The sequence below is a fragment of the Capra hircus genome, chromosome 6, assembly GCF_001704415.2.
Source record: "Capra hircus breed San Clemente chromosome 6, ASM170441v1, whole genome shotgun sequence".
Taxonomy (NCBI): Eukaryota; Metazoa; Chordata; class Mammalia; order Artiodactyla; family Bovidae; genus Capra; species Capra hircus.
The window spans coordinates 37157527-37176374 of NC_030813.1; the positions used below are offsets into that span (position 1 = coordinate 37157527).

General features: G+C 40.8%; 1 protein-coding gene across 2 annotated transcripts in view; it reads right to left on the bottom strand.

Moving 5' to 3' along the window:
• PKD2 (polycystin 2, transient receptor potential cation channel) overlaps positions 1-18848 on the bottom strand; it is a 66957-nt gene that overhangs the window by 31331 nt on the left and 16778 nt on the right. The gene's annotated exons all lie outside the window — the stretch shown is intronic.

Consider the following 18848-nt stretch of genomic DNA (forward strand, 5'->3'; position numbering starts at 1 on the left):
GCCTCCCACCCACCCACCAGATCTTGTATGGCACACTCTAAACTCAAGCCACAGCTCTGCCACGCAGACTTGCCAATCTTACCAGCCCATTCTGAATGGTCTTGTAGAAAGGTGGGGAGATCATAGTCTGAGTAGGTCACAGGAGATTATTAGGATTTGAATTTGATCTGTACATATCAGGTCTGTGACCTGTACAAGTTGCTTGTAACCTGTACAAGTAGCTTAAACTTTCTAAGCCTCAGTTTCCTCTTCTATAAGATGGAGATAATGAGTTATTTCATGGGAGTTTTGGGTACTTAAAAAAAAGTTACTAAAATTTATCCAATACAATGGTTGATACTTCAGAGTCTAGTAATGGTGACTCTTCCTCCCTAACCAAACTGCTACAACAAATCTATTCAAAACCTCAACACTTTAATGAGTGCTGTCTTGTGCTGAACTCTAATGACTACAGGTACAATACACTATAATACCTAACCATGCCTATATACTTCAAGAAGGAGGAAATACTTCTTTTTATGTTTCTTTTGATCACAGAGGTTTTATACATCTTTTGACCACAGTTCTCAACACTCAGGACATGATGAATACTTAATTGATCCTGTAACAATCTTTGGGACAACATAAAATGCATTTTAAAACCTCATAGTAGAAGATGGCAGAGAAATAGGATAGGGAGACCGCTTTCTCCCCCACAAATTCATCAAAACAACATTTAAACGGTGGGTAAATCCCACAAAACAACTTTTGAATGCCAGCAGAGGACATCAGGCACCCAGAAAACCAGCCCTTAGTCTTCGAAAGGAGGTAGGAAAAAATATAAAAGACAAAAAAAGAGACAAAAGAGGTAGGGACAGAGCTCCGTCCCAGGAAGGGAATCTTAAAAAGAGAGAAGTTTCCAAACACCAGGAAACACTCTCACTGCCGAGTCTGTGGCGAGCCTGGGAAGCACAGAGGCAACATAACAGGGAGGAAAAATAAATAAATAATTAAAACCCACAGATTACGAGCCCAACGGTAACTCCCTCAGCGGAGAAGCAGCGCAGACGCCTGCATTTTCCACTAGCAAGTTGGGGCTGGGCAGGGAGGCAAGGGCTTCATTGCTTAGAATAAGGATCTGGCCTGAATGCCCTGAGGGCAATCTGAGTGAACTAACTTGGGCTGGCAAACCAGACTGTGGGATAGCTACCACGCAAAAAGCCATAAGACACCGCCAGGCCCATGCACAGAACAAAGGACTGAACAGAACTAGCCGGCTGCAGACCATCCCCCTCCGGTGACAGGCAGCCAGAGCCGGAATGAGGCAATCGCAGCCCCAGAGAGACATTATCTACCAAACTGCAAGCAGGCTTCTTTGCTAACTAAGACTTCGTGGGGTTCTGGACAGTCAACACCCGCCGAGAAGGTGCGCCAGCTGTACACCCAGAAAACCGAGCAGCAGGGACGGGGGAGGCGATAAGTCGCAGCGACCGCGCTCGCCAAACACCTCATCACCTGAGCTGCTCCGACCTGGGAAGGGCGCAAAACACAGGCCCAACCGAGTCTGCGCCTCTGAGGACTACCCGAGTGCCTGAACCTGAGCGGCTTAGACCAGGGAGGTGCATGCAGCCCAGGGCTGGCCTCGGACGGTTCCAGGTGGAGCAACCTAGAGCCTGAGCAGTGTGGGCAGGGAGGGCACACGCGAGGTGAGTGGGGGGCAGGCCCAGTGTGGCTGAGACACTGCGAGCACAGGCCAGTGTTATTTGTTTGCAGCGTCCCTCCCTCCCCGCAGTGCAACTGAACAAGTGAGCCTAAAAAAAGTGTCCACCACCGCCCCCTTTGTGTCAGGGCGGAAATCAGACACTGAAGAGACCAGCAAACAGAAGAAGCTAAAACAGAGGGAACCGCCTTGGAAGGGACAGGTGAAACAGATTAAAACCCTGTCATTAGTACCGACTACATAGGAAGGGGCCTATAGATCTCGAGAAATATAAGCTGGACCAAGGAACTATTTGAAAATGAACTGACCCCACAATACCCATAACACCACCAGAGAAAGTCCTAGATATATTTTTACTATTTTTATGATTATTCTTTTTTTTTAATATTTTTAATTTTTAAGTTTACTACTTTAATTTTCACGTTTATAACCTGTTACTTAGGAAAAAAAAAAAAACCCTATTTTTTTTTAAAGCAAACTTCATATATATATATTTTTAATAATTTTTGTGACTTTTTTCCTCTTTTTTTTCTTCTTTTCTTTAATATTGTATTTTTGAAGTTCCAAAGTCTACTCTAGATTTTTAATCTTTGCTTTTTGATATTTGTTATCAATTTTGTACCTTTAAGAACCCAATCTTCAGTACCCATTTTTACTTGGGAGCAAGATTACTGGCTTGACGGCTCTTTCCTCCTTTGGACTCTCCTTTTTCTCTACCAGGTCGCCTCTGTCTCCTCCCTACCCCCTCTCTTCTCTACCCAACTCTGTGAATCTCTGTGTGTTCCAGATGGTGGAGAACACTTAGGGAACTGATTACTGGCTGGATCTGTCTCTCTCCCTTTGATTCCCCCTTTTATCCTCCTGGCCATCTCTGTCTCCTTCCTCCCTCTTCTCTTCTCTGTATAACCCCATGAACATCTCTGAGTGGTCCAGTTGTGGAGTGCACATAAGGAAATGATTACTGGCTAGCTTGCTCTCTCCTCTACTGATTCCACCTCATCTCATTTGGGTCACCTCTAACTCCCTCCTCCTTCTTCTCTTCTCCATGTAACTCTGTCAACCTCTCTGGATGTCCCTCACTGTGGAGAAACTTTTCATCTTTAACCTAGATGTTTTATCAATGGTGCTGTATAGATGGAGAAGTCTTGAGACTACTGTAAAAATAAGACTGAAAACCAGAAGAAGGAAGCTTAAGTCCAAACCCTGAGAACACCAGAGAACTTCTGACTCCAGGGAGCATTAATTAACAGGAGCTCATCAAACACCTCCATACACTGAAACCAAGCATCACCCAAGGGCCAACAAGTTCCAGAGCAAGATATACCACACAAATTCTCCAGCAACACAGGAACACAGCCCTGAGTTCCAATATACAGGCTGCCCAAAGTTACTCCAAAGCCACTGACATCTCATAATTCATTACTGGACACTTCATTGCACTAAAGAGAGAAGAAATCCAGCTCCACCCACCAGAACACTGACACAAGCTTCCCTAACCAAGAAACCTTGACAAGCCACCCATACAACCCCACCTACAGTGAGGAAACTCCACAATAAAGAGAACTCCACAAGCTGCCAGAATACAGAAAGGCCATCCCAAACTCAGCAATATAAACAAGATGAAGAGACAGAGGAATACCCAGCAGGTAAAGGAACAGGATAAATGCCCACCAAACCAAACAAAAGAGGAACAGATAGGGAATCTACCTGATAAAGAATTTCGAATAATGATAGTGAAAATGATCCAAAATCTTGAAATCAAAATGGAATCACATATAAATAGCCTGGAGACAAGGATTGACACGATGCAGGAAAGGTTTAACAAGGATCTGAAAGTAAAGTGAAAGTGAAGTCGTTCAGTCTGATTCTTTGCAACCCAGTGGACTGTAGCCTGCCAGGCTCCTCTGTCAATGGGATTTTCTAGGCAAGAGTACTGGAGTGGGTTGCCATTTCCTTCTCCAGAGGATCTTCCCAATCCAGGGATTGAACTCAAGTCTCCTGCATTGTAAGCAAGACACTTTACCCTCTGAGCCACCAGGGAAAAGAGTAAATATATAATAAATAATGCAATAAATGAGATAAAAACACTCTTGAGGCAACAAATAGTAGAATAACAGAGGCAGAAGATAGGATTTATAAAGTAGAAGATAGAATGGTAGACATAAATGAATCAGAGAGGAAAAAAGAAAAACGAATTAAAAGAAATGAAGACAATCTTAGAGACCTCCAGGACAGTGTTAAACGCCCCAACATTCAAATCATAGGAGAAGACAAAAAGAAAAGACCATGAGAAAATACTTGAGATAATAGTTTCCTAAAATGGAGAAGGAAATAATCACCCAAGTCCAAGAAACCCAGAGAGTCCCAAACAGGATAAACCCAAGGAGAAACACCCCAAGACACATATTAATCAAATTAACAAAGATCAAACACAAAGAACAAATATTAAAAGCAGCAAGGGAAAAACAACAAATAACACACAAGGGGATTCCCATAAGGATAATAGCTGATCTTTCAATAGAAACTCTTCAGGCCAGGAGGGAATGGCAAGACATACTTAAAGTGATGAAAGAATATAACCTACAGCCCAGATTACTGTACCCAGCAAGGATCTCATTCAAATATGAAGGAGAAATCAGAAGCTTTACAGACAAGCAAAAGCTGAGAGAATTCAGCCCCACCAAACCAGTTCTCCAACAAATGCTAAAGGATATTCTCTAGATAGGAAACACAAAAAGGGTGTATAAACTCGAACCCAAAACAATAAAGTAAATGGCAATGGGATCATACTTATCAATAATTACCTTAAACGTAAATGGGTTGAATGCCCCAACCAAAAGACAAAGACTGGCTGAATGGATACAAAAACAAGACCCCTATATATGTTGTCTACAAGAGACCCACCTCAAAACAGAGGACACATACAGACTGAAAGTGAAGGGCTGGAAAAAGATATCTCATGCAAATAGAGACCAAAAAAGAAAGCAAGAATAGCAATATTCATATCAGATAAAACAGACTTTAAAACAACGGCTGTGAAAAGAGACGAAGAAGGATACTACATAATGATAAAAGGATCAATCCAAGAAGAAGATATAACAATTATAAATATATATGCACCCAACATAGGAGTACTGCAATATCTAAGACAAATGCTAACAAGTATGAAAGGGGAAATTAACAATAACACAATAATAGTGGGAGACTTTAATACCCAACTCACACCTATGGACAGATCAACTAAACAGAAAATTAACAAGGAAACACAAACTTTAAACGATACAATAGACCAGTTAGACCTAATTGATATCTATAGGCATTTCACCCCAAAACAATGAATTTCACCTTTTTCTCAAGCGCACACGGAACCTTCTCCACGATAGATCACATCCTTGGCCATAAATCTAGCCTTGTAAATTCAAAAAAATTGAAATCATTCCAAGCATCTTTTCTGACCACAATGCAGTAAGATTAGATCTCAATTACAGGAGAAAAACTATTAAAAATTCCAACATATGGAGGCTGACAACATACTGCTGAAAAACCAACAAGTCACAGAAGAAATCAAAAAAGAAATCAAAATATGCATAGAAACGAATGAAAATGAAAACACAACAACCCAAAACCTGTGGGACACTGTAAAAGCAGTGCTAAGGGGAAGGTTCATAGCAATACAGGCATACCTCAAGAAACAAGAAAAAAGTCAAATAAATAACCTAACTCTACACCTAAAGCAACTAGAAAAGGAAGAAATGAAGAATCCCAGGGTTAGTAGAAGGAAATAAATCTTAAAAATTAGGGCAGAAATAAATGCAAAAGAAACAAAAGAGACCATAGCAAAAATCAACAAAGCCAAAAGCTGGTTCTTTGAAAGGATAAATAAAATTGACAAACCGTTAGCCAGACTCATCAAGAAACAAAGGGAGAAAAATCAAATCAATAAAATTAGAAATGAAAATGGAGAGATCACAACAGACAACACAGAAATACAAAGGATCATAAGAGACTACTATCAGCAGTTGTATGCCAATAAAATGGACAACGTGGAAGAAATGGACAAATTCTTAGAAAAGTACAACTTTCCAAAACTGAACCAGGAAGAGATAGAAAATCTTAACAGACCCATCACAAGCACAGAAATTGAAACTGTAATCAGAAATCTTCCAGCAAACAAAAGCCCAGGTCCAGATGGCTTCACAGCTGAATTCTACCAAAAATTTAGAGAAGAGCCAACACCTATCCTCCTCAAACTCTTCCAGAAAATTGCAGAGAAAGGTAAACTTCCAAACTCATTCTATGAGGCCACCATCACTCTAATACCAAAACCTGACAAAGATGCCACAAAAAAGGAAAACTACAGACCAATATCATTGATGAACATAGATGCAAAAATCCTTAACAAAATTCTAGCAATCAGAATCCAACAACACATTAAAAAGATCATACACCATGACCAAGTGGGCTTTATCCCAGGGATGCAAGGATTCTTCAATACCCACAAATCATTCAGTGTAATACACTACATTAACAAATTGAAAAATAAAAGCCATATGATTATTTCAATAGATGCAGAGAAAGCCTTTGACAAAATTCAACATCCATTTATGATAAAAACTCTCCAGAAAGCAGGAATAGAAGGAACATACCTCTACATAATAAAAGCTATATATGACAAACCCACAGCAAACATTATCCTCAATGGTGAAAAATTGAAAGCATTTCCCCTAAAGTCAGGAACAAGACAAGGGTGCCCACTTTCACCAGTACTATTCAACATAGTTCTGGAAGTTTTGGCCACAGCAATCAGAGCAGAAAAAGAAATAAAAGGAATCCAAATTGGAAAAGAAGAAGTAAAACTCTCACTGTTTGCAGATGACATGATCCTCTACATAGAAAACCCTAAAGACTCCACCAGAAAATTACTAGAGCTAATCAATGAATATAGTAAAGTTGCAGGATATAAAATCAACACACAGAAATCCCCTGCATTCCTATACACTAATAATAAGAAAATAGAAAGAGAAATTAAGGAAACAATTCCATTCACCATTGCAACGAAAAGAATAAAATACTTAGGAATATATCTACCTAAAGAAACTAAAGACCTATATATAGAAAACTATAAAACACTGGTGAAAGAAATCAAAGAGGACATTAATAGATGGAGAAATATACCATGTTCATGGATTGGAAGAATCAATATAGTGAAAATGAGTATACTACCCAAAGCAATCTATAGATTCAATGCAGTCCCTATCAAGCTACCAATGATATCTTTCACAGAGCTAGAACAAATAATTTCACAATTTGTATGGAAATACAAAAAACCTCGAATAGCCAAAGCAATCTTGAGAAAGAAGAATGGAACTGGAGGAATCATCCTGCCTGACTTCAGGCTCTACTACAAAGCCACAGTCATCAAGACAGTATGGTACTGGCACAAAGACAGAAATATAGATCAATGGAACAAAATAGAAAGCCCAGAGATAAATCCACACACCTATGGATACCTTATCTTCGACAAACGAGGCAAGAATATACAATGGAGAAACGACAATCTCTTTAACAAGTGGTGCTGGGAAAACTGGTCAACCAATGTAATAGAATGAAACTAGAACACTTTCTAACACCATACACAAAAATAAACTCAAAATGGATTAAAGATCTAAACGTAAGACCAGAAACTATAAAACTCCTAGAGAACACGGGCAAAACACTCTCCGACATAAATCACAGCAGGATCCTCTATGACTCACCTCCCAGAACATTGGAAATAAAAGCAAAAATAAACAAATGGGACCTAATTAAAATTAAAAGCTTCTGCACAACAAAGGAAACTATAAGCAAGGTGAAAAGACAGCCTTCAGAATGGGAGAAAATAATAGCAAATGAAGCAACTGACAAACAACTAATCTCAAAAATATACAAGCAACTCCTGCAGCTCAATTCCAGAAAAATAAACAACCCAATCAAAAAATGGGCCAAAGAACTAAATAGACATTTCTCCAAAGAAGACATACAGATGGCTAACAAACACATGAAAAGATGCTCAACATTACTCATTATCAGAGAAATGCAAATCAAAACCACAATGAGGTACCATTTCACGCCAGTCAGAATGGCTGTGATCCAAAAGTCTACAAGCAATAAATACTGGAGACGATGTGGAGAAAAGGGAACCCCAGCCACTATGGAGAACAGTGTGGAGATTCCTGAAAAAACTGCAAATAGAACTGCCTTATGACCCAGCAATCCCACTGCTGGGCAGACACACCGAGGAAACCAGAATTGAAAGAGACACGTGTACCCCAATGTTCATCACAGCACTGTTTACAATAGCCAGGACATGGAAGCAACTTAGATGCCCATTAGCAGATGAATGGATAAGAAAGCTGTGGTACATATACACAGTAGAGTATTACTCAGCCATTAAAAAGAATACATGTGAATCAGTTCTGATGAGGTGGATGAAACTGGAGCCTATTATACAGAGTGAAGTAAGCCAGAAAGAAAAACACCAATACAGTATACTAACACATATATATGGAATTTAGAAAGATGGTAACGATAACCCTGTATGTGAGACAGCAAAAGAGACACAGATGTATAGAACAGTCTTTTGGACTCTGTGGGAGAGGGAGAGGGTGGGATGATTTGGGAGAATGGCACTGAAATATCATATATGATATTATATATAATGAAATGAATAATACATGAAATGAATGTATAATATCATATATGTATAATATCATATATGAAATGAATCACCAGTCCAGGTTTGATGCATGATACTGGATGCTTGGGTCTGGTGCACTGGGACAACCCAGAGGGATGGTACGAGGAGGGAGGAGGGAGGGGGGTTCAGGATGGGGAACACGTGTATACCTGTGGTGGATTCATGCTGATGTATGACAAAACCAATACAACATTGTAAAGTAATTAACCTCCAATTAAAATAAATAAATTTATATTAGAAAAAAAAAACAACCTCATAGTAAGTGATTTGGGGTTTAAATGGTATTTAGTAAAATCTTTCCCTCACCTAGTCCCCTTTCCCACCCTAGCATACCAGAGAACTAAAGGAGGAGTGGATAATAGTGAACCAAACATGAATGAGTCTGCAAGTCCAACTCGAGCAGTCAGTGGAGCAATAAACACAGACAACCACACTGCTCGAGTACTATATCAAGAAGAGTAGGGACATCTTCCAGTCCCTTTCCTTAGTCTCCCTCCATGTCATCCTATGACCCACTAATTAGGACAAGAATACTCCTCTTTCAGTGTTACATGGCTTGCCACCTCTTAAAACAACATTGGACCAGAGTTACAGGTTTGGACTTTTAATACACTCACATTGATGGGACAAGATGTTGTACATGAAGATGAGCAACATGTGATCTCTGTCCTCAAGAAGAGGAGCTCATGGTGTCCCCACACAGGCGTGAACAAAGTACAATGTACTCTACAAAGGCCTTCAGATCCAAAGCAGATACCACACTCAAGAGGAGGTGTGAAGACTCCCCAGAGTCAACTAAATAATTATTAAACTGATTTTTCAGTTAACTTGAAATCACAATTTGCTTTCGATTGGCTGGTTAATGTGGAGCATGCTTAAACTTTTTACCAGTGGGTTTTTGGTTGCTGAAAAAGAATTATGACAAACTATTTAAATGCTTTTATTTATAAATATCATATATATATGTATATATCATATATATATACACACACGTAAATGGATATGTATATATTTTAGCCACTGATTTCTAAATGTATCTCCTTTATTAGCCTCTATTTTTAGTAGACTGCTTTTGACATTCTCAGGACCTGTATGGAATCTAATAGCTTCACTAAAGGGAAGTGATACAGACTCTTGGCTATGCAGCGCCACCTGCTGGACATCCAGAGGCACAAGGCCACCTAGCATTGAAGGGGATGATGGTTCTAACACGTTCAATCAGCAAACAGGAACTCAGCCCCTCCCTTGTGCCAAGCAGTGGGCTGGTCCAAGGGATATCTTCAAGTGATAGCTCCACACACTCCAGGGGTCAGCTGCACCGTAAGTCTACCTCAGTTCAGTTCAGTTCAGTTGCTCAGTCGTGTCTGACTCTTTGTAACCCCATGAATCACAGCACACCAGGCCTCCTTGTCCGTCAACAACTCCCGGAGTTCACTCAGACTCATGTCCATCGAGTTGGTGATGCCATCCAGCCATCTCATCCTCTGTCGTCCCCTTCTCCTGCCCCCAATCCCTCCCAGCATCAGAGTATTTTCCAATGAGTCAACTCTTTGCATGAGGTGGTCAAAGTATTGGAGTTTCAGCTTTAGCATCAGTCCTTCCAAAGAACACCCAGGACTGATCTCCTTTAGGATGGACTGGTTGGATCTCCTTGCAGTCCAAGGGACTCTAAAGAGTCTTCACCAACACCACAGTTCAAAAGCATCAATTCTTCGGCACTCAGCTTTCTTCACAGTCCAACTTTCACACCCATACATGAGTACTGGAAAAACCATAGCCTTGACTATGACTAGACGGACTTTTGTTGTCAAAGTAATGTCTCTACTTTTTAACATGCTATTTAGGTTGGTCATAACTTTCCTTCCAAGGAGTAAGTGTCTTTTAATTTCATGACTGCAATTACCATCTGTAGTGATTTTGGAGCCCAAAAATAAAGTCGGACACTGCTTCCACTGTTTCCCCATCTATTTCCCATGAAGTAGATGGGACCAGATGCCATGATCTTTATTTTCTGAATGGTGAGCTTTAAGCCAACCTTATCACTCTCCTCTTTCATATTCATCAAGAGGCTTTTTAGTTCCTCTTCACTTTCTGCCATAAGGGTGGTGTCATCTGCATATCTGAGGTTATTGATATTTTTCCTGGCAATCTTGATTCCAGCTTGTGCTTCTTGCAGCCCAGCGTTTCTCATGATGTACTTTGCATATAAGTTAAATAAGCAGGGTGACAATATACACCCCTGATGTGCTCCTTTTCTTATTTGGAACCAGTCTGTTGTTCCATGTCCAGTTCTAACTGTTGCTTCCTGACCTGCATATAGGTTTCTCAAGAGGCAGGTCAGGTGGTCTGGTATTCCCATCTCTTTCAGAATTTTCCACAGTTTATTGTGATCCACACAGCTTTGGCATAGTCAATAAAGCAGAAATAGATGTTTTTTCTGGAATTCTCTTGCTTTTTCCATGATCCAGCAGATGTTGGCAATATGATCTCTGGTTCCTTTGCCTTTTCTAAATCCAGCTTGAACATCTGGAAGTTCACGGTTCACGTATTGCTGAAACGTGGCTTGGAGAACTTTGAGCATTACTTTACTAGTGTGTGAGATGAGTGCAACTGTGTGGCAGTTTGAGCATTCTTTGGCATTGCCTTTCTTTGGGATTGGAATGAAAACTGACCTTTTCCAGTCCTGTGGCCACTGCTGAGTTTTCCAACTTTGTTGGCATATTGAGTGCAGCACTTTCACAGCATCATCTTTCAGGATTTGAAATAGCTCAACTGGAATTCCATCACCTCCACTAGCTTTGTTCGTAGTGATGCTTCCTGAGGCCCAATTGACTTCACATTCCAGGATGTCTGGCTCTAGGTGAGTGATCACACCATCATGATTATCTGGGTCGTGAAGATCTTTTTTGTACAGTTCTTCTGTGTATTCTTGCCACCTCTTCTTAATAGCTTTTGCTTCTGTTAGGTCCATACCATTTCTGTCCTTTATCGAGCCCATCTTCACATGAAATGTTCCCTTGGTATCTCTTCAATTTTCTTGAAGATATCTCTAGTCCTTCCCATTCTGTTGGTTTCCTCTATTTCTTTGCACTGATTGCTTAGGAAGGCTTTCTTATCTCTCCTTGATATTGTTTGGAACTCTGCATTCAGATGTTTATATCTTTCCTTTTCTCCTTTGCTTTTTGCTTCTCTTCTTTTCACAGCTATTTGTAAGGCCTCCCCAGACAGCCATTTTGCTTTTTGGCATTTCTTTTCCATGGGGATGGTCTTGATCCCTGTCTCCTGTACAATGTCATGAATCTTCATCCATAGTTCATCAGGCACTCTATCAGATCAAGGCCCTTAAATCTATTTCTCACTTCCACTGTATAATCATAAGGGATTTGATTTAGGTCATACCAGAATATAATCAATCTGATTTCAGTGTTGACCATCAGGTGATGTCCATGTGTAGAGTCTTCTCTTGTGTTGTTGGAAGAGGTGTTTGCTATGGCCAGTGCATGAATCAAGGCAAACTGGAAGTGGTCAAACAAGAGATGGCAAGAGTGAACGTCAACATTTTAGGCATCAGCAAACTAAAATGGACTTGAATGGGTGAATTTAACTCAGATGACCATTATATCTACTACTGTGGGCAAGAATACCTTAAAAGAAATGGAGTAGCCATCACAGTCAACAAAAGAGTCTGAAATGCAGTACTTGGATGCAATCTCACAAAATACAGAATGATCTCTGTTCGTTTCCAAGGCAAAACATTCAATATCACAGTAATCTAAGTCTATGCCTCAACCAGTAATGCTGAAGAAGCGGAATTTGAAAGGTTCTATGAAGACCTATAAGACCTTCTAGAAATAACACCCAAAAAAGATGTCCTTTTCATTATAGGGACTGGAATGCAAAAGTAGGAAGTCAAGAAACACCTGGGATAACAGACAAATGTGGCCTTGGAGTACAGAATGAAGCAGGGCAAAGGCTAATAGAGTACTGCCAAGAGAATGCACTGGTCATAGCAAACACCCTCTTCCAACAACACAAGAGAAGACTCTACACATGGACATCACCAGATAAGTCAATATCAAAGTCAGATTGATTATATCCATTGAAGCCAAAGATGGAGAAGCTTTATATAGTTAACAAAAATAAGACCGGGAGGTGACTGTGGCTCAGATCATGAACTCCTTATTGCCAAATTCAGACTTAAATTGAAGAAAGTATGGAAAAGCACTAAACCGTCCAGGTATGACCTAAATCAAATCCCTTATGATTATACAGTGGAAGAGAGAAATAGATTTAAGGGACTAGATCTGATAGATAGAGTGCCTGATGAACTATGGATGGAGGTCATGACCTTGTACAGGACACAGGGATCAAGACCATCCCCATGGAAAAGAAATTCAAAAAAGCAAAATGGGTGTCTGGGGAGGCCTTACAAATAGCTGTGAAAAGAAGAGAAGCAGAAAGCAAAGGAGAAAAGGAAAGATATACCTATTTGAATGTAGAGTTTCAAAGAGAAGCGAGGAGAGATAATAAAGCCTTCCTCTGTGATCAGTGCAAAGAAACAGAGGAAATCAATAGAATGGGAAAGACTACCAAGGGAACATTTCATGAAAAGATGGGCTCAACAAAGAACAGAAATGGTATGGACCTAACAGAAGCAGAAGCTATTAAGAAGAGGTGGCAAGAATACACAGAAGAACTGTACAAAAAAGATCTTCACGACCCAGATAATCATGATGGTGTGATCACTCACCTAGAGCCAGACATCCTGGAATGTGAAGTCAATTGGGCCTCAGGAAGCATCACTACGAACAAAGCTAGTGGAGGTGATGGAATTCCAGTTGAGCTATTTCAAATCCTGAAAGATGATGCTGTGAAAGTGCTGCACTCAATATGCCAACAAACTTGGAAAACTCAGCAGTGGCCACAGGACTGGAAAAGGTCAGTTTTCATTCCAATCTCGAAGAAAGGCAATGCCAAAGAATGCTCAAACTGCCACACAGCTACACTCATCTCACACACTAGTAAAGTAATGTTTAAAATTCTCCAAGCCACGCTTCCACAATACGTGAACCATGAACTTCCAGATGTTCAAGCTGGATTTAGAAAAGGCAGAGGAACCAGAGATCAAATTGCCAACATCCGCTGGATCATGAAAAAGGCAAGAGAGTTCCAGAAAAACATCTATTTCTGCTTTATTGACTATGCGAAAGCCTTTGAGTGTGTGGATCACAATAAACTGTGGAAAATTCTGAAAGAGATGGGAATACCAGACCACCTGACTTGCCTCTTGAGAAACCTATATGCAGGTCAGGAAGCAACAGTTAGAACTGGACATGGAACAACAGACTGGTTCCAAATAAGAAAAGGAACACATCAGGGGTGTATACTGTCACCCTGCTTATTTAACTTATATGCAAAGTACATCATGAAAAACGCTGGGCTGGATGAAGCACAAGCTGGAATCAAGATGGCTGGGAAAAATATTAATACCCTCAGATATGCAGATGACACCACCCTTATGGCAGAAAGTGAAGAGGAATTAAAAAGCCTCTTGATGAAAGCGAAAGTGGAGAGTGAAAAAGTTGGCTAAAAGTTCAAGATTCAGAAAACAAAGATCATGGCATCCAGTCCCATCACTTCATGGCAAATAGATGGAGAAACAGTGGAAGCAGTGTCCGACTTTATTTTTGGGCTCCAAAATCACTGCAGATGGTGACTGCTGCCATGAAATTAAAAGACGCTTACTCCTTGGAAGAAAAGTTATGATCAACCTAGACAGCATATTAAAAAGCAGAGACATTACCTTGACAACAAAGGTTCATCTAGTCAAAGCTATGGTTTTTCCAGTGGTCATGTATGAATGTAAGAGGTGGGCTATAAAGAAAGCTGAGTGTCGAAGAATTGATGCTTTTGAACTGTGGTGTTGGAGAAGACTCTTGAGAGTTCCTTGGACTGCAAGGAGATCCATCCAGTCCATCCTAAAGGAGATCAGTCCTGGGTGTTCATTGGAAGGACTGATGTTGAAGCTGAAACTCCAATACTTTGGGTACCTGATGCAAAGAGCTGACTCATTTGAAAAGACTCTGCTGCTGGGAAAGATTAAAGGCAGGAGGAGAAGGGGACGACAGAGGATGAGATGGTTGGATGGCATCACTGACTCAATGGATATGAGTTTGAGTAAACTCTGGGAGTTGGTGATGGACAGGGAGGCCTGGCATGCTGCAGTCCATGGGGTCACATTGAGTCAGACACGACTGAGCGACTGAACTGAACTGAACAGAAAGTACCAGATATTCAAAAGGAATAGAAAGTTGGAAAAATAGGTAAAGACCATACAGTGAAATCTATTACATAAAGATTCAGACTTTATCTGGAAGGTGAGGTGAATGTTCAATGGTTGAATGACCTGGTTTAATCTGGGTCAGAGACGGAAGTCTGGAGGCAGTACTTGGGAGCTGAAAGTCCAGACATCGGGTGCTGTCCAGTATGTGGTCCCATGGCATTCAAGGCCATCTTCTTAAAATTTAGATTTAAATATACCTTATCAGCCGCCCACTCAAAACCCTGGTTTCCCCTTACCAAAGCCCACTGGACCTGCAGGGCCTGACCTTTGACCACCTTTCCATACTTATCTGATGGCACTCTCTCCAGTCACTGCACTCAGCTTCCAGAATGTTCTGAATCCTATCCTGCCTCATACTAATCACTCTTGCTGTCCCTTCTTTAACTGACTGGCTCCTATTCTTGCTTCAGGTCTGAGAGGCCTTCCTTGCAGGGAAACCCTCTTCCCAATTGTCTTTTTTATCACTTACTAACACCTCTAAAGCTAGGGATAATTTTTTTTTAAATTATATTACTGAACAGTCCACTGAATCAATAAATGAATAAACCAGGAAAGAGATGATTAAGGTTAAGAAGGATAACAGCAATATATGAAGAAAGAGATTTGAAAAGCACCATAGAGGAAGAGTTATGTGGAACAATCTCACGAGAAGAGTGAGGGAAAGCATCTAGGATGATGCCCATGTTTGAGCATTATTAATCCAATTAGATTAATATTAAGTAATCTAATTAATCTAGTTAGAGAATGTGAGCGAAGCATGTTTGGAAGGGCAGGATAATGAGTGCAGGTTGAGGAATGTTAAGGATGAGATGGCTGTGAGACGCAGCAGGGGAGGGTCCAGTGACAGTCAGCATGGGGTTCGTAGTTCACGCAAGAGGCTGAGAGGGACTTGGGAGCAGCAGCGCACAGGACCACTTGAAGCTGTGGAAAAGATCCCTTAAAGAGAAAGCCAGAGACTCAGCCACAGAAAATCCTCTGTCTAGACACCTTCTGGGAAGAAAAAAAATTAAGAAAATGAATAGAGCAAGGGGGAATACAGAAAGAGACAGTGTCACAGAAGCCAAAGAGGGAAGTTTCTAAAGTACCAAACGCCACGGGACCATGTGAGAGAAAGGCTAAGAAGCAGCCCCCGAAATCTGGCAATTAAGAGGTCCTGGTGACCTGGGTGAGGGCCTTTCAGGAGGCCGAGTGAGGCTGCGGAAAACGTTAGTAAAATTTAGTCACTAAAAAGTTAGTGAAGTAAAGTTAGTAAAACTCCCAAACTGCTCTCCAGATAAAATGTGTCTCTCAGGCATGTGCCCCACTAAAATCAATAACAGATTCCTCAGCTTGGCATCCAGGGCCTCCTCAGGGAAGCTACAGCTTACCTTTCCGACTCTTACTCCACCCGGGGCCACCCCCACCCCCACCCATACCCCATAATCCTCCCACCCCTCCCATGTACACAAGACATAGGACCTTGGCTCCCACAATCCCCTCTGCCTGGAATGACCCTAACCCCTTCCCTGTCCCCAATCCCTTCATCTGTGCCCCATTCAGCTGGGTCCTGTACAGTCCTTTCACATGGAGTCTTTCACAGAACACTCAAAATGTTGGCCAAATTGGGTGGAACTTAATCTAACCACCCTTTTCCATCATCATCTGACAGAAACAGACAGCTACATCTTGGGATCCAGTTTTGGTTAATATTCAAAGGAACTTGTAAGTAACAAGCTGTGATGGGAATCTCTGAGGGACAGAGGTTGTTAATGCAAGTGCTTTAGTGAATGCCTGTATTAAGTAGTGTAACTTAAAAAAAAAGAGAGAGAGAAGGATATGTGATATTTACAAAGAAGTTACCACGAAGAAATAAACGAAAGCTATGCATGTAAAGGCCATGCTTAAAGTAATATTTATATGTGGATATACATTTCTTGCTGTTATAGCTTTTGTCTAGTTTACCAAAAAGGACAAACAGCTTTCCAGCCACAATGGGTCTTCAGTAGTTACACAGACTGGAGCCTGCGAACTTAAAACTGCACGTTTGCTATGGGGACCTCCATGGGGAGCTGAATGTTTGTCACCAGAAATGGAATTAGCTCCCGCCAGTGTGATGATTAACCCACTGCCTTCCACTTCACTGACCAGGTTGTCAACAATTAATCTGCATGGGTTCTCTTATGAATTAAGAATCCTATCTGTATACTATCATGCTTACAAGATTTTTACAAGTAAAATAAAACATTCATTCCCTTTTTAATTGACATATAATTAACAAATACTATAGTGTAAGTTTAAGGTGTACAATGTGTGGATTTGATACTATTTATTTCTCTTTTTAGAATATAAGGCAAAGTCTCCTTCTTTCGAGGATAAAGAAATGGAGGTTCCCAGGTTTCTTGTTAAAAGGGCCCTTCCTGCCCTAGGACATGCGTGTGTGCATGCTGCGGCTTCAGTCGTGTCCGACTCTTTGAGACCCCATGGGCTGTAGCCTGCCAGGCTCCTCTGTCCACGGGGAATTTTCAGGCAAGAATACTGGAGTGGACTGCCATGTCCTGCTCCAGGGGATCTTCCCAACCAAGGGATCAAACCCTTGGCTCTTATGTTTCCTGCATTGGCAGGCAGCTTCTTTACCACCAGCGCCACCTGGGGAGCCCTAGGGCATATCATACTGCATTGTGATAATGCTGTTTCTCTCTCCATTTCACTACTTCTTTAGCTGCTAGAGACTGAAGACTAAAGACTTTCCCACGCTAATTGTTTATACTTTCTACTCTGTAAAATAGGTTTTATTTTCTATTCTGTAAAATATTTAGTGTAATCTTAGTGTTTTTCTCAGTGACTGATGGATAGTAAACATGTTAAAATGTTAATCCTTTGTCATATTTCTTGTAAGTATTCTTTACAATTGTTTTCTGCCTTTTAATTGTCTGTTCCTTTGAGATATAGAAATTATTAATTTCTATGATGTTGACTGAACTTCTTGTGTGATTTCTATTATTATGTTTAAACACAGGAGATTTGAACAATTGGAAGGACTGATGCTAAAGTGAAGCTCCAATTCCTGGCCACCTGATGCAAAGAGCCAACTCATTGGAAAAGACCCTAATGCAGGGGAAGATTGAAGGCAAAAGGAGAAGGGGAGGCAGAGGATGAGTGATTAGATTGTATCATCGACTCAGTGGACATGAGCTTGAGTAAACTCTGGGAAATAATGAAAGATAGGGAAGCCTGGCAGGCCGCAATCCATTGGGTCACAAAGAGTCAGACACAACTTAGGGACTGAACAACAGCATATATATATATAAGTAAGCACTTTGATGATCAATTCATAGGAGTCTTAGGTTTCAAGTAAGAACAAAATCTAAATTACAGGGAAAGTGGGAATACTTGGTATTTCCATGGTATTCCTATCCTCTTGGTTAATCAGACTGATGTTAAAGCCATAGAGGTTAGAACCAACACTGCTAAGGTGGAAAATAAGCTCTTTATGGGCACTTAACTGCTCCAAATGAATGTTCAATCAATTAGAACCTACAGTTCTGTAGAACCTACTGATGAAAGAAGTCAGCTATTATCAACAATCTTTGGGACAAATTTTGCTCTTATTTACTATAGCTCAGTTGGTAAAGAATCTGCCTGCAATGTAGGAGACCTGGGTTCAATTCCTGGGTTGGGAAGATCCCCTGGAGAAGGAAATGGCAATCCACTCCAGTATTCTTGCCTGGAAAAATCCCATGGACAGAGGAGCCTGGCAGGCTACAGTGCATGGGGTTGCAAGAATCGGACATGACTTTGCGACTAAACCACCACCACCATCACCACTATTATTAATTTAATAAATGACAGACAGATCCTAGAACTTTTTGTGTATTACTCCTAATTGCCACTTTTAAAATAAGAATCTTTCAATATATGTACTCTACAGATGAGAAAACGAAGGCTCAGAAAGGTTAAATAACTTGTTCAGGTTCACCTAGTGTATAAGTGGTGGGATTTGAACCTAGATCTCTGTGATGCCAAAGAATCACATTTCCTACTATTTAGGCTGCCTTCTCGAACCCTGGACTTCCCTGATGGCTCAGATGTAA